The sequence below is a fragment of the Rhipicephalus sanguineus genome, chromosome 10 (assembly GCF_013339695.2).
Source record: "Rhipicephalus sanguineus isolate Rsan-2018 chromosome 10, BIME_Rsan_1.4, whole genome shotgun sequence".
Lineage (NCBI taxonomy): Eukaryota > Metazoa > Arthropoda > Arachnida > Ixodida > Ixodidae > Rhipicephalus > Rhipicephalus sanguineus.
Window position 1 is genome coordinate 98023263 of NC_051185.1, and position 16063 is coordinate 98039325.

A 16063-nucleotide genomic window follows, 5' to 3' on the forward strand; every position below is an offset into this window, starting at 1 on the left:
TAGATTCGCACATGGTGGCGTCGGCTTTCTTACACAAATCGAAGACGTGTTCGATGTAGCTGGTGAATGATTCACCGGCCTGCTGAGGTCGCTCACGTAAGCGCTGTTTGGCCTGCAGCTTACGAACGGCAGGGCGGCCGAACTGGTTGATAATGGTGGTCTTGAAGTCGGATGCATGCCTGATGCGTGCCTATTGTGCCACAGGCCTGCCATATCCACGACGTAGAAAACCAAATTGGTCAATTTTCCTGCCTCGTCCCATTTATTGGGGACACTTAGGCGATCGTCATATGCAGCTTTTCTGGACACCAGCGGCCTAGTTCGCGTGAACGACACCACGTGGCGTATCGACCTTAAAGAATTCAAAAGTCCCGCCATGACGTATGCAGTGACGCGGCACTAAACAAAAGAGTATCAAAAGAAACAGTACACACGCCCCGAGACTGTCGCTTCACCTCGGTGCGCAGAAAAGAGAGCGCTGTTTGTCGGCGTTATCTCGACGGCGACGATTGGCAATGAATTGGCAGTTTTTTCTAGACGTGCCATGCCAAATGTCTGGCCGTTATAGACGCGCCCGCGATGCATGAAGAGAATCGTGTTTTTATTTGTTTGTTTGTTTAGTTTCTTGCGCTGCCGTACAGGTGGGATATTGGAGCAGCATGCTGCCTTCCGAGTTTCTTTTTTCAGCTAGCGGGAACCATTATGTTTGGGTACGAACAGGATATTGTGGTTGCATAATAAACCAAATTTCATTTGGTGTACCACTTGGGTGATGCTTGTTTGCTCCTTGCGTTACCTCAAATTAGAACTGGATAAGTTTGAGACCGTTAGGAATGAGAGTAAAAAAAAGGAAGCTAAAGATAGTTTTTATTTGTTTTCATTTAGTTCTTATTGAAATGTGGCTGCCACCGCAAGCTTGGCGCCGTCTAAGCGGGTGTGGAAAAATGATAGTCATTGAAAGATGATCTTGTACACCGGAAAATGTGAACTTGGTTAGTTTTTTTGTTAGGAATGAACGTATAGTAGAACATATACGACTGACGTGTTGTGTAATAATCTCTCTAGATCTGCCGTCTATCCCGCTAAAAAAGGAACTTATCTATCCTAATTGCATTTCTTCTTTTTCTTTCTTTGTTTTTCATTTTTTTTGCTGGAGGTGATTGTCTTGAATCCTGTTGGCGCAGATAGACCAATAGGTTACTCTAATGGGCTGGAAGTTCTCCTGAAGCTCTCCTTTCATCTTATGTAGGCGCAGTCTCTTTCAACTTTGCACTACCGCAAGCACAAAGTCGATCATGAATCACCAACTGGCCCAATCGTCCACTTTGATCAGCACAAAGAAATTCAGAAGAGCGAATTTTGGCGTTTTTGCGCCGACAACAATGATTGGTAATGCAGTAGAATACAACATGCATTTGACTTGCTCAACAACGGGTCACAAGACACATCAGAGAAAAGCGAACCCTTTAATTCCCCCTTCTTTCGTTCACCCAGCATATGAAAATTTCTCCAGTAGTGAGTGGAGCTCCTTCTGTTGCCACGAAGATGTGCAGGCGTTCCAAAGGAAATCTTAAGCCTCTCTTTCCAGGAGGTTCCCTTAAGAGAACAATGGTGTTTATGCGCACAGGAATTTTGATTAGTAGTTTTCGCTCGTAGCAATGACTGAAAAATACCAGTCTTCAGCCAGATAAAGCTTAGCGAAATCTGCTTTTTCCCTTAATATCCAATGCTTTTCAAGCAGTACTCTTCTTCCTCTGAAGGCTCAACGGAAAATGGCCCATGTCGAATAGAATGATTACAGCTCCGCTCGAGGGTCTTCAAAACCAGAGCTTTTTTTTTGTACTTCATGATGCAAAATATCAGCCGCGTATTGAATCCTGGAATCTTCTGGCTTGATAGGAATGCCAAAGCTGCGGAGACATTCCTGGTTGGGATTCTTTTTTAGCTCAAACGTGTAGGCCCACCTTGAAAGTCCCTTCCACTGTATCGGGTAGTTTTGTCTCTATTGTAGATAAGGAAATCATAGTAAAATAGATAGTAAGAAATATATAATTCAATATTAAATTTTACTGCAACATAAAAATTAATAATATTTCAGAAGACACGATAACTGGCCTGTAGCCTCGACTTTAATAATAGAAATATCTGCACACAGGTGTGAAGTCTGGTTAATGCGCATCAATAGCACAGTGCTATCATAGATGCACGCGTTTTACAAAACACCCTCTAGACATGGTATTCCTTCTAAGCTTTGTCTGAGTGGAAATAGCTCAAAACATTGAATTCCTGTCAATCTGATAACATGTTATTTTTTTTCTTAGATTAGGCCCTAAATCTGCCCTAAATGGTGGCTCTGCGCTGTACAGCGCAGAGCCACCATTTAGGGCAGATTTTGTAGTGACGCGGAAATTACCTCCTTGATAGTGAGAAAGTTCAAATATCTATACACAATAACCTTCTCAATATTTACTTATGGACAAATATTTGGGATCGTGGAACATGAGGTGAGCATGAGTGAGGTCACGCCTGTTTAGAGTAAATACTTACTCTATCACTATATATATATTCGCGATGTGCTTTCTTAAAGGGACTGACAACCGATCGAAATGTGTCACAAGAGCCTGGTTGTGAATTACAGTAACATAAACGAGCTTTTTTTTTCACTATATGATTAGGATTTGTATTGTTGAATTGCGCTTTGAAAGTCACAACGGCATGTCGCGTTGCCTGACGGGCAAGCCTTCATAGTGCACGAATGAGATGTGCAGAATGCTGTACGCAGTCCGCTGCTATTTACTAAAGAAAAAATGCGTTTAAAATTAATCCGCACGTTATTGGGCATCCTCGATTTATTCTGTGCTTATAAAAGAGTAAAAGCAGTTGACGTTGAGAGGTGGCGTTGCCTTCGCGACTACTAGTGAACGCATGCCGAGCAACGGCGCATGCGCGCGGCGCTTTCTACATTGAATGAACTTCCAGGTAGCACACATCAAAAACCGGAAAAAAGGCATTCCATACCGCTGGGGCTGTGGCATGGGCTCCGCAAGACAATGACCTACGTAGGCGGTGTCACGGCTGAAACGTTAGTAAAGGCATCTTTTCTTTTTTCAGTGAGTACTACCCGTAAGGCATTCTCTCTCTACACACACACACGCACACACACACATATATATATATATATATATATATATATATATATATATATATATATATATATATTGCATTACCGACCACGCTAGTCATAAACCTGAGGCGAACAAGTAAGACGAGCTTGATCTGTTCATTAGTTTGATGAACCGTACTTAGGCTTGGCTCGGGAACACAGTGCGGAGGGCAATCTAGTGAGCGTCGAATACTTGGCTCATTGAATCGGTAAGCAGAACTGTAAAGCGAAAAGCCGCTTGTTAGTTTTGAAGTCTTCTTCCTCGCTGTTTTCATTTACTCTGTTGTACATTGCCGCTAACATGGGTACCTGTTAGGGAAAGCCATCAGTAAAGACAACATGCATGTTTCCATGCCTGGACTTTCCTCTTAGTTACTCCCTCTTATTACGCTTTCAACGGCGTGAAGTGGCGTTGCGGCAATAAATGCAGTGTGTAATCGGCTAATATTCTCTATGAAATTACCTATGCTTTTCAGGAAAGCAGCGTACACTAAAGAACGTGTTGAAAGGGTGTCGTTTCGCCTCACAAAAACAGTCCTGATATCGTGCATGCCTCTCGATTGCATTATCGCCGCGCGCCCGGCGCTTCCATGTCACTAATGGAATGCGCGTTATGAGCGTGAGACAGCATTCTTCATAGGAAAGTGGAGAGTGCCGAGAATTCAAGGAAGGAAACGCAAGCCAGCAGCAAAGCAGCCGGTTGAAGATCTCTCCGTCGTTGCTATGGCGACGGCGCGCACGACAGCGCTCGCTTCCGAGTCTGCTTGCCTACCGTTTCGCCGTCTGTTCCGTGCACACCGCCCCCCGCCGCCGGCCTGCGCCAGTCAGCGAGGGGGAGGGGGTAAAGGGAGGGGGCACTTGCTGAAGGCCTTGACAGTTTGAGAAAAACACCTATTCTCAATATCCTTGTCAGTAAAACACCGCCTCCGTCAAACTTTTGGGAGTTTAGGCGGGCCCTTGGGACATACCCCCTAGCTACGGGCCTGGCCTCTGGACTCCTAGGTGGCCCCGGTCGGTCTACGAAACTTCTTCCGAAGTACCACGGCCCGTACCGTGTGGTGTAGCAAGCCTCGTACTTCATCATATACGCCCTCAAGTCGCTTGAGACTTTTTGTAATCAAACAATATGAAGTCATGAGATTGTGCATATGCACCTGCTAAAGCCTCACTGTCACTGTGCAGCTGTCCGTAATTAGCCAGGATGGCTCTTTTTCAGAGGGGAAGTAAATGTAATGCAAAAGAGCAGCACTACTTGCAGAAGCAGAGAACGCTGCTCCCGTAGAAAAAAAGACGACGATTCAACAATACAAGCTTTGCGTTGGTTCTACTATTACTGGTTACGTTTCTGCGTCGTCTCTAATAGTAGAGTGCTTCTTTAAAACGCTTCATTATATTACAATAGGCTGCCGTCATGCTTGCCTTGGTTTCGTTTTGTATTGCCTTCTTATGGTTGAGGTTAACTAAAATCTGGGTTCCTTTTCTTCGTTATTATGTAATGGGTTGTGTGGTAATAAAAAATAAAACATTGGAAGTTTACTTGCTCCATTTCCAAAAGCGAAACCGAAACTGGAGCAAATATCTTGGCTGTACTAGTAATAATAATTGCTGGAGTTCTACGTGCCCAAACCATAATATACTTATGAGGCATGCCGTAGAGGAGGGCTGCGGAAATTTCGACCACTTCAGGTTCGTAACGTGCATCTAAAACCAAGTACACGAGCCTCTAGCATTTTCGCCTTGTTCAAAAGTGCTGGAGCCGCCGTCAAACCTGTGCCCTTTGGGTCAGCAGCCGAGCACCGTAACCGCTGTACCACCGCGGCAAACATAAGCAATTCTGAGAGAGACAAAAAAAAGAGAAAAAACCGCATTGGGATTCGAACCAAGGCCCCAGCGATTGCGCGCAAACAGCCAGCATGGATGATCAACCCATTCAGCCACGTGACTAAAATCCCATCACGTAACTACTAGTGACGCGACATTTCCCCTTTAGAACCACGTAACAAGTGCGTAGTCTGAGGAACCGACCGAAACCTGAGAAGAATAGATTATCCAAGCCTAGCCATATCCTATAATACTATACTAGCAAAAACTTTGCACCTCTAGCAATAGCTTGGTATTACTAGCAAAACCTTAGAAGAAGCTAGGTCGAACGCTAGCTCCGCTTTCGGTTCCAGCCTTACGCAACCAGTACATGCTGCGCACATTTTCATTTACAGATGCTTAAAATGGCATCTTATTGCGGTACGTTGAGGTGGGCTGCGAGTCCGTGCGAAAAGCTGCTGAATCACAGGATTTTCGTTTTGTAACTGGGAGCGCCAGTCCCTGGACTTCCCGAAAGCTTTGATCCACACACGTCATATCACATGGACCTATCCGATGCAGCGCACAGTGCTATTTGATGTTAAAGGAGAAGGCATGCTGGTTTTTTAAATGCGAATGCATTTCTTAGTCGGGCTATGTCAGGCGTCCGCGTTGTCTGCGGCGCCCTCTCCCATAGTAACAGCTGCGGGCGCGCGCGCTTATCCTCGCCCCTAGCAACCGGAGTATGTGGTGCGAGAGAGTGTAGGAGAGGGTAGGTGCAGTGCTTCGCCGCTCCTTTTCTCGCCGTTCGCTCTCTCTCCTCCCTGCGCCCCACTCTCCTGTCCGCTCGTGCCTCACTCTCGACCGTTCGCTCGCTGGGTGCCTCTCAAGGCGATTGCAGAAGTCGGTGAAGGCGAATGTCTCACGGCAACGGTACCCTCTCTCGGCGCAAGAAATGCATTCGCATTTCCTCACAATTCTCTTCGGGGAGGTGGGGGCATTTTTTTCTGTTCACGTAGGGTGATAGATATGACAAGAGATGAATAAAAAAATTCGGCAGATCCCACGTACCGTGGGAGTCCATGTTATGCGAAGCATGCGGTGGCTAGGGGACTGTGGCGTAACTTTTTTTACTGAGCGGCACGTTACAAAATGACGCTAAAGATTTGTATAAATTTTATACGCACACATATATATGTTGAAGAGCCACATATGTGTTATATAACCAGTTGTTTACGGTTGGGTATGCAACGTGGGTATTACCAACAAGCGGTAAGCTGATATGTAGTGCTTATACGTGTCCCGAGAACGCACGCACGTGTCACGAACCCGTGTACATGTGTGCAAGAAGTTCTTGACAGTTCTTGATCAAGTGCATCATCACCGTGATCAGTGAGCACTAACAGCTGGTCATGACTTGTTATAGGATCCGGTCGTGATCGTGGTGACGAGGGCTCCATGTGTAGGGATGTATGTGGTATAGTAGAGCTGTTGGAATTCGTGGATGCCTCGGTCATTTCGACGACAAATTGTCTGTCGACAGAGCCGGCGACATGTCGGAACCTGAAGCCACCCATCGCGTTGGTGAGGTATAGGCCGTCGATGCTGGTAGGCCTGGATAGTGCTACATAGACCAACATCAGTGTATGGTGTTTGTCGTATTCGTAGACCACCTGGGCGTATGTGGCCTACGTAGCCTAGTCTACAAAGCGGCTGTCAATCAATCTGGCGTCATCCTCGGTCAGCATGAGGCCATCGCCCAGCCTCGTAAGAAATGGAGAGGACACTGCGCCGTTCTGGTCGACGAAGTGCACTTTACAGTGCGGTGTTGTGGATATCATATGTAACTTTCGTTAATGTATTCCTCCGGGGTCGAGCAATGCTTCAATATAGCTTGCTGAATCATAGGAATACAAACGTAATCTTTATTAGACTGCTATAAAAGCGGAGTCAACACTGGAACTACAGACGTTAATCTGATATGACGCCTCTATCGTAGGAGTACAATGTAGTGCTTATTGCTTTCTTGTAAAATTAGATAGCCAGCACCACAACCACAATTCACGTTGCACCGATATTACGCCTGCGTAGGCTGTTTTTCCAAACTAGTTCAGACACCTGGCGTGGCTCAGTGGTCGAATACCTGATTGCCACGCAGAAAGCTTGGGTTCGATTCCTGCTGGGATTCTAATTTTCATTATTTCCATTCGTTGAGTCAACGCTGCCGATGTTGGTTTTGCTTAACGCTTTAGCACTTAAGTAACCAATGTCCGTTCTCGCCGTTCCTGGGTAGATGTAAACTGTCAATCACCTGTGGCACATACCCGTACACCGCGGCCCATGGTAAACGGGTATGTGCCACACGTGTCTAGTGGAAAGTGTTTGACGACGTACGCGACAGGATTTTAACGTTATTCATGTCATGACCAAGCAATCACATTCGTCAAATGTTCTTACCCTCCCATGCAAATTTTGGTCTACACCAAGTTAAGGAGGCGATCATGAGAGCACCCAGACGTAGGCGGCTAGATAGATAGATAGATAGATACGTAGATAGAAACGCTCAAAGTGCCAGAGGTTCGCTAAGAAATGCTTCGCATTTAAAATCCTAGTTTCACCGCAAGGACGATTCAGTGAGTGCGATAGCAACAAATGAAGCAAAGCTGCAGGCAGCTAACTCAGATGCAGTCTCGCGTAACTCTACAAAATGGTGCTGTAAGAGAACACAGCCACTCCAGGTAGGAAAGGGGATTTCGCAGTCTCTTCGAGTTGAGAGCGCAGCATATAGAAGGGTACATGAGCCGTCCGCTGATGCTTGTCGAGATAGCGATTTTGATTTCATTTAAGTTAGGGCGAAATCATTGCACTGCTGTTTGAAAAAGAGCAAATAATTTTTCGTATTATTTGATTGGCTTAATTATCTGTTGGTTTCATTAGTAGTGTCTAACGAAAAAAAAGAACACCTCGAAAAATTCCCCTTCGTTCGTTAAGATCACTCAAACACTTGCGTTAGCCCTAAAGTAAAAAGCAACTGCAATAACGTCTAACTTTGTCTTTTAATTACTATGCCTCGCTTGTCTAAGCTTAGTTCGCTTCCTTTACGTTGCTGAATTGTAGGTACCTCAGAAGGTCGTAACAACATCATGAGAAGGGAGAAATAAGTTTCCACCACAATACGCGTACAAAAGTTCGAAAGAGCTTTGTTCACCATAACTTGATCGGGCATTCTGTTCCTTAGGACGTTTATAAAAGAGCAAAGTAAGAATTACAAATGTAGATCTGAACGATGTGATACGCGTGGAGTGTTTAAACATACACTAAAAAGTCATATAATAAAGAGAAAAAAGAAACGGCAGCTCAAGATAACAGTCAAGAACCGAAACCGAAACGAAATCCTTTTTTTGTTTCGGCGGCGACATCCTGTGCGAAGCTGCAGAACTAAGTCACGGGCTGAAAAAAATGCTGATCCATCGCCAGGAATCGAACCTATGACGGCGCGCTTATGCCGCGCTTCGAACTTGAGCGATTAGCTCGCTCGGCCACGGTGGACGCCTTCTCGCCGGTGGTAAGCAAGGGTTTATGAATTTACCACAAACATTTGAACGACCGCGTTTCAAAAAACGCGTTAGGGAACAATGTTATGCCATTTGCGGCAAGTTGAGATTGGATTCGAACGAAAGCTGATTGTCAGGACTACATGTGATTTCCTGACCATTACCATAACTTGCTTAGTTTTACGACAGTGACCGTTTTTGTCTCGAAAAACAGGCCACATTTTCCGCCGTTTCCATAGACTCCCATTGTACAATCTTTAACTGCTCTGGGAACAAAATTGAAGCTTACTGCAACATGATCGCTGCAGTCTTCTCGTGCGTTTAGGTTCCCAGAAGCGCTCTGTGGTCTGCGTTTTTCATCATTCACCCTCTACACTTAATTATTCGGGAAAAACTCGTCAGTTCCATTGAAAACGCGCTAGCTTCGCGCCGGGGCCGCCAGGGGCGCTGGCTGTGATGTGTCCACAAAAGCTGGATATGAAATCGCGAGCCAGTCCTCCGCGTCGGTACCATCCGCGCCAGTGAAGATAGCGGGGGGGGGGGGGGGGCGGATACGAGGGACACCGGTACATGAGGTCGGTGCAGGCGGAGGCGTTTGCTGGACGGCGTCTTGAGGCATGGCAGCGGGCAGGGTACGGGATGGAAGCACCAGGGGCATCGAATGAGGACCGAAGTTGTTGTGACGTCACAGCACTCTCCACCGAATTGTAAAGGCGTTTCTTGACTGCACTAGGCGACGATGCACAACGGCGACAGTCAAGACGGAGCGTGGACTCTCAGGAGGAGGGGCGTGCTCTGAGAGAACAGCGAAAGAGAACCGTCCATTACCGAGTTCGAACGCTTCGCTACAATATATATATATATATATATATATATATATATATATATATATATATATATATATATATATTTATATATATATGTGTGTGTGTGTGTGTGTGTGTGTGTACGCGTACATACAAAGACACGTAAGAACATATACAGGGTGTTTCAAGAAATGTGTCCAACCTTCTAAAAAAATCTGGAAAATGCGATATTTGCTCGGGGCTTTCAATATTGCTTTTTCTGTAGCGGAAGTTCTTCATGCGAGGAACCCATCCGAGCTTTGAGATTTTGAAAAAGCGTCCTCTAGTAATTGTTGTGGCGTAATGAAATTCAACGAAATGCAACAGCTTTCAACAGCGAAAGCCATCGAATTCGGTTGATTTTCATTACTTCGTAATTATTACTAGAGGTCGCTTTTTCAAAATCTCAATGTTGGGATGGGTTTCTGGCACGAATAACTTCAATTCCCCAATTTGACACATCACTTAACTCCAATAATTAAAAAGTTAATTAATTTAACTTTCTGAATTACTGTCCCAAGTCGTGTCCCTAACCATCGTAAGATGCCTAGCGCTACAGAAAAAGTCATTCACTCATTCTGGACGTCTCAGAAGAATATGGCAGTTGCATCCTTCCATGTTTCTGTTTAGGTTCCGCCATTGAATTTGGTTGAATTTCATTACTTCGTAATTATTACTAGATGTCACTTTTTCGAAATCTCAAAGTTGGGTTAGTTTTCTGGCATGAAGAAGTTCAATTCTCCCATTTGACACAACCACCTAACTCTACTAATTAAAAAATCAAATAATTTAACTTTTTTAATTCCAGTCCCAAATAATTTGTTTAACCATCTTAAAATCCCTGCCACTACAGAAAAACCAACTCTGAAGGCAGCAATCAAATATCGCATTTTCCTGAATTTTTGACAAGGTTGGACACATTTCTTGAAACACCCTGTATAAGGAATGCTTAAACCTTTTAGACGGCACCTATGAAGCAGTCTGTAAATGCGTTATTTCAAGGCGCTCCATATTATATCGCAACAAAAATATTGTCCTAATATGTTCATTTCTCTGTGTTATATTAATCATTCGCAATTGCGTTGCATTTAAATATATATCTATTCTGAAGCCATTCATGCTCTGTTTTTGCATAAAGAGAGTGAACTCTCAGGCTCAAAATATAGTGCAAGTTCGTTCTCGGTTATGTCCACGTTGAATAAAAAAAAATATACTTTTGACGTGGGTCGCGGGAAGCGGCACGTTGAACGACTCCTCTAATATGGCAATGCCTTCAGCAAAGTGATCGTATGTGGCAGTACACTGCAAAATGAAGTTAAATGAGAGCAATTTTATTATGCAAGGGGTTCAATTCAATACAAAGCTCAATGCATCGTGCTTTTTCTTAAGCCCTAGACGATATAAGTAGCAAAAACACGTGGTGTACACAATTGTGTACATCGCGTCTCAGAGGGTTAAACTCTCCACAGCCGGAAAAAATTTCTGGCTACACTTATGCTCCGCGCACAATATCATGCACGTTATTTATAGGCATTCAATCCCCTTCGTCCTACTTCTGAAAGCAGTACACTGTGCCAGCAGCACACTGGAAAATTCAAGAGTTCAGGCGGAGTTCCGTATTTGTTTTTGAACCTAACACTCACGTAACTAATGTGTCAGCACAAAGCTTTGCAGCTTTGCAAAGCTTTGCAGCTCTTTCTTTCTTTCTTTCTTATTTCCTTTCTTTCTTTCTTCCTTTCTTTCTTTCTTTCTTGCTTTCCTTCTTTCTTTCTCTCTTTCTTTCTTTCTTTCTTTCCTTCCTTCGTTCTTTCTGTCTTTCTTTCTTTATTTGTTTCTTCTTTGTTCCTTCGCATTGCGCAATGCTGCCTACTCACGTAAGCGTTGAGTTTTCTTTTCAAGTTTACACTTTTTGTTCTTTTCCTCCCATCGATTTGTTTCTCAATGTTCTTTGGTGTCTCTTTCCATTTATATTTATTTCTTTCACTCTCACCGTATCTCTTTCTCAATTTTTCTATCTTTCTCTCTCTCTCTCTATTTCTTTTTTCTCTTTACTTGATTCTCCCTCTTATTATTTCTTCCTTACTTTTTCTCTTTCTTTCTTTCTTTCTTTCTTTCTTTCTTTCTTTTCTTTCTTTCTTCTTTCTTTCTTTCTCTACTCATTCTCTCGCCCATCAGAGTTATTGGACTCGCGCCGGAATTATCGGCGCACGTGTTCTGGGAGCGAAGCTCAATGGTGGGATCTTGTACGCATTCCAAAATAAGCACGGAGGCGTGGCGTTACGTCCAGCCGCACGCGATTGGTCAGTGCAGGGCTGTGACGTCTGTCACGGTTCACATTGGCCATTCGCGTGCGGCTTGATGTAACGCCACGCCTCCGTGCTAATTTGGAATGCATACAAGATCGCACCGTTGCGGTGCGATCTTGTATGCAAGATGCAAGAAGAAGAGGACTGAGGACGAAGAAGAGGTGGAAGAGGACAGAGAGGGCGCGTGCTGGTGAATGATGATGACAGTTTTTGTCTACAGTTAACGCTGCAACGCCATGCTTCACAGCTCCGCTCTAAAACTGTTTGGAAGCAGTGCACTTTCTGTGGGTGCTTCATCGAAATATTTCGCGATGGCGGACTGAAAGCGACCTGCTGGACAACCCGTAAGGCCGATATCAGAAATCGCACATTTCAAGAAAATTCCGACTCGGAGAAAACTTAATTCCTAAACCGCGTTTCTGAAATCGCGTGATGGTCCTTTCGTTGGGCCGTTCTACAGGCTGACGAACGCTGCAATGAACATGAAAGACGCCATGCCGATTCTGCCTAAAACAGCGTTCTTGGGAGGCCCGCTAGCAAGAAAGAGAGAAAGAAAGAAAGAAGAAAGAAAGAAAGAAAGAAAAGAAGAAAGAAAGAAAGAAAGAAAGAAAGAAAGAAAGAAAGAGAAGGAAAGAAAGAAGAAAGAAAAGAAAGAAGAGAAAGAAGAAAGCCATTACCGTCAGCGCGCCCGCGCACAGACGCAAGCTTCGCCTCACCCCATTTCCCCGATTGGACAGTGTTCCTGAATTTTTTGCTTGGCAGATTTTGGGAACTGATATCTCAGAATAGAAAAAAAAGGTGGGGTCTCGTGATGGTTGCAGTTGCTGTTGCTAGTCTCTGAATTTCTGCTACTGAATCGCTTCTCGCTACTGAACGTCTCAGCCCGCCGTTAACATTCTCAAACACGTGCCTTAAGACAATGAAAAGCAATAAATCAGATTTTATGTTGTAGAGTGACAGGAGGAGAGAGATGGAGGGAGGCAGGGAGAGGAAGTCCGGTTATTGAACCGGTCATGAGGATCCGGTATGCTACCTTGCACAGGAGTGGGGAAATAGGAGGTGGAAAGAGGGCGCTGAGAGAGAGAGAGAGAGAGAGAGATTGCGGGAGGGAAACAAGAAAAACTACATGCGCACACAAAAGAAACACACGAAAAAAAAAGCAATCACAGAAAAGAAATTCTGCCACAGTCCTTCAGAAAAGCCCCTGGACTTTCGGTAGCACAATCGCGGCCTTTTGCTACGACATTAAAGGGGCCCTTCAACACTCTTTCATCATGGTCAGAAAGCGCCGCCGATTGGTAGTCGAGGCTCATTACAACACACGAGCCAAAAAATATGGCACCGCACACGGCCTGAAATCTACAATTATTTCTCAAAGTCAGCTATAAATCATTCCCTTTTCTCTCGACAAATGATGCCATAAACCCGAATGACCAAGCCATAAAGCCAGAGTCCACGCTCATTGGCTGATTCGAGCGTCGTGCGCTACATGGTAACCGTGGCCGCAGCGGAATGCCGTCAAGTGCCCGTGCGCATGCCCGCGATCACATTGAAGGTAATCCGAGCATTCGAAGAAAATGAAAAGAAAGAAAACAAAGTTCTCAATGTTTTCACGCGCGCTGACGAAAGGACGCATCTTCTTGCCCCCTTACCATCCCTCTCCCTACGTAGCTTTCAGTGCGCTCGCTAGTAGGAAAGGAGAGAGAAAGCGCTTGAAGCAGCCGACAAATAACTCTGCTCGTACTTCGCGGATTCTAAAAAAAGATTTACGGCAGTGGATTCCTGTGACAATAAGCTCTTTTAATGAAGCCATTAGACGTTTACTTGGAAACGTGTTTCAGGGCCCCTTTAAGGGGTATTCAGACGGGGGAGAAATGCTCGGGGGGTAAAGGCGGAGCCTGGTGACGTCAGCTCGCGAGGAGAAGTCTCCACAAATGCTCCCCACTCACACGGACGAGGCAAACGGAGCGGGAGACCAGTGTTACTAGGCTACTCTGGTGGCATGCACCACCCGTTTGACGAGCTGCTGACGGCGAGCTGCAGACGACCACCAGATGCAGACTGGACACCCACTGCCGCTCTCTGCAGGAGCAAGTGCAACAATATGGCCAAACAAGAGCCCGAAATTCCGCCACATCCCCCACCGCAGGGGGATCGTTTGTCCTCTCGGGGAAAACGTCCCCGTCTCCTCCGAGGAGGCGCGGGGGGGGGTCACGCCCACTCGCTAATCCGTGACGTCGCGGTCACGTGATACGCAATCCCCCCGTCTCCCCCGAGCATTCCTCCCCCGTCTGAATACCCCTTCAGGTCCAACCGATGTCGTAGAATTCTTTCTGCCGACATAAGTCCGTTGTCCAACTTTTTAAGTGTTTTGTAATAGGCTCTGTGCACTGTACTGCTGGAGGTCACATAAGTGAAATTCTTTTATAATTGACACACTGGACACAGACTGCGAATGCGAGCAGAAGCATTCAGTTTATGCATTGGTAAATCCAGAGACGTATGGGCTTCCCAAGCAACGCTTAGCGGCGCTGCTGTTCTTGACAGGCAGCGCCATCTCTCGCAGAAAAAGAGAAACTGGGGTGTAAGCAGCGCGCGTTTTCTCTTCTCTCCACGGCGTTGCTGCTCGCTTCTGTGCACGTGCAGAGCTCTCGCGGTGCACTTGCGGCGCCTCACAATGTACCGCTTGCAGTGCGGCTTCAAAAGGATTTTCAAGCTTGACTGGCACTTCCGAAAAGCGAACTTGATAAAATGAGAAAGGCTCGTCAATCACGTTAACGGTGAAGAGCAGACGAGCGACGACAACGACGCCCGACTCAAAGCGAAATGCATTTCCCAAGTCGCGATTACACCGTGTAGGACGTATACCTCGAGGTAAGTCTCATTCTGTCTTGTTTAAGATGAATAATGGTCCACATGCCCTCCGAAATGAAGCCGTACACGCTATCGATGTTCTGCGGCGTGGACTACGAATCATATGATTGTTGTTTTGATATGGCATGCTTACAGTAGCAGCCGTGTACTTTCGTGAACAAACGTTTGCGGCGTGCGAAAAAAAGATTATACAGCCATGGCACTACTTCCTGAGAAGGTTAGAGTCAAGTCCTCCGTGCCACTGGAGAATCACCCGCCGATTAAGACGCAAGGCAGCTAGCTGAGCTTTAACCACTGTGAAGCAAGATGAGCTGCTCGCCTCGTTTTTTCGGCTCTCGCGTCATGCTTGCACAGTCTCTTTTTATTATATCGACTTGACAGGCGTATAAAACCTGTTGCGTGAACGCGGCTAGAAAATCCCACAAAATCAGAAGGTGGTTACTTCAAGGTTGCAATTGCAAAGCATGTATTAAGTGCCAGTTATATTTAGCGGCTTAAATATATATCACCCTAATAAAGTGACAAAAACAAAGAAAACCTGCAGAACGATGTCAAAGCTTGCTGAAGATGCACAGACATCCGTTCCGGCGTGATAAAGCAGCCTTCCCGACGCGTGAAATGCAGGCGCCGAACTTCTGACAATGTGCCGAGTTCAGTTGAATTCAACCAACCGCGCAACGCTAACGGTATAACGCGAATGTGAACGTTCAACAACGACGGGTAGGTCTCACGAGCCCGGGGAATCAAAACACCAAGTTGCTTCACCTACAACCGTAACTGGACTTTAACAATGCGAGAAGACAGCGAGTAGTCATTACTGTAGTCGCTGCGTGCATGCGCCGCGTTACTTACCGATTCATGTAGTCGGAACGAACGAAAGCGATGAACCCAGACAGCCAAAATAGAAGGCGAGACAGCGCTGTCAGCTATCCACACTTGCCGCCTTTATTTCCCGTGCGACACGCCCTGGAACCGATACAGTTTAACACGTGAATCGTGTGCCTTGTTGTTGTCTGCACTGTTGTGGATGGCCACTAAACCGCAATACTTCGGACTACGCTTGCGCTTCCGCGGGGTCGCTTCTGCCATCGCGGAAATGCACAGCTTCGCACAGCAAGCCTCTCGGTTCAACGTACCCAGCTGACGGCCAACCAGTTACCCGCACCGAGAGAAGAACGCGTGCGCACGTGCGCTACCGCTACCGTGAAAGGGGCTGAGTCGGCCGCGCATGAGGTTCAGAGCTTTCCGACAGAGCCGCAGCGCGGCTGGCGCGGCGCTGTCGTCGCGCCGCAAACTTGAGCTTGGGTTCCCTATTTCCCCTTGGTAAATGTATTGAATCAGCCAGCCGCAGCAGAAATCGTGATTGATTTCCGCCTTTTAAGATAGGTCAGATGTGTACCAAGATAAAAATTAAGAACTATTTGCTTTATTCCGAACCTAATAAGACACTCGGCTAAAAGAGTTAATGTTTAGCCGGAAAGGTTCATCGTCTGCTATCGGTATCGCGTTTTACACAAATAT